Here is a 1,323-nt window from a genome sequence, read left to right as displayed (position 1 = left end):
CTCCTCTGGACTTCAATGTGTCAGGTGCAGAAGGCCCAAACCGTAGGTGTTGGCCACAAACTGGAGAGGCAGTTGTACACGCCACAGCAAAAGCCCACTGAAGAGGACCAGAAAGGTTTGGGGTTTGTTTTTGTTTTTGTTTTTGTTTTTAGTTTGGAGAACCAAACCCAGGGCTTTCAGCTTGCTAGGCAAGCTTTCTACCAGAGCTAGATCTCCAGCCCTTTGTTAATAGCTATTCTTTCTTGAGTAAGATGGAGTCTCATTGATAGTTTAATTTACATTTCTTTAACAGCCAGAGGTGTGAAATGCTTTTTCATATATTTGTTGGCTATTTGTGCTACTACTTCTGAGAAATTTCTGTTCTTTTCAATTGACAGTTTTTGATTGGATCTTTTTATTTTGGTGGTCCAATTATTTTCTTTCTTTTTCTTTTATTTTATTATTTATTTATTTATTTATTTATTTTGATACTGGGACTCAAACTTAGGACCTACCACTTGCCAGGCAGGTGCTGTGCCCCTGAGCTGTACTGGTGCTGTGCCCCAGCAACTTCAAATTCTCATACATTCTAAACTAAGGGATTCCTAGAGCTGTTCATGAAGCTATAAGATGAAGATAAAAGTGCAGTGGGGATCCCAAGACCATGGAAGGGACAGGAATGTGGAACATCTGAGGAAAGCTGCAAGAAGAAAAGCCAGCCCAAGAGAAGCCATGAAGACAGCATTCACTGGCAGTGCCACAGGGGCAGGGCTGCCCAAGCCCTTGTGAGTTTCCATTTGCCAGAAATTGCCCCAAGTTCTGGACATACAACTTTAGGATCCAATGTTTTTCCTGCTGGGTTTTATTCTTCCTTTGGACCATTCAGTTGTATCATATCCCATGCCCCTTTTCTCCCTTTTAGAATGGAAATATTTATCCTATGCTTTGTATGTTGGCAGTATTTAACATTCTTCTGGTTTTTCATCCAGGGATTCACAGTGAAGAATTTGACTTAAATCTCAGAAGAGACATTGGACTTGGATTTTTCAGCGGCGCTAAAACTCTTAGGACTTTGGTAACTCATAGATGGACTTATGCATGAGTTTTTGGAAGAAGCCATGGCAGAATGTTATGGTCTATAGCAAGATTCCCCCCAAAACCTCATGCAATCATAGCTTTGACTTTTGGTAGTATGCTTGGACCACGGCAGCATGACACTTATCAGTGGATTGGTCCATTGAGGAATTTATAGCTAAAGTGATGTGTCCCGAACCAGCGGGTCAGTCAACGAAGGTCAGCTGGGAGAGGAGCGGGGAATTGAGGAGGGGACAAAGGACAGGAGAC

Source organism: Octodon degus, unplaced genomic scaffold (genome assembly GCF_000260255.1).
Source record: "Octodon degus isolate 3935 unplaced genomic scaffold, OctDeg1.0 scaffold00067, whole genome shotgun sequence".
NCBI classification, from domain to species: domain Eukaryota; kingdom Metazoa; phylum Chordata; class Mammalia; order Rodentia; family Octodontidae; genus Octodon; species Octodon degus.
This window is presented reverse-complemented; position numbering follows the sequence as displayed.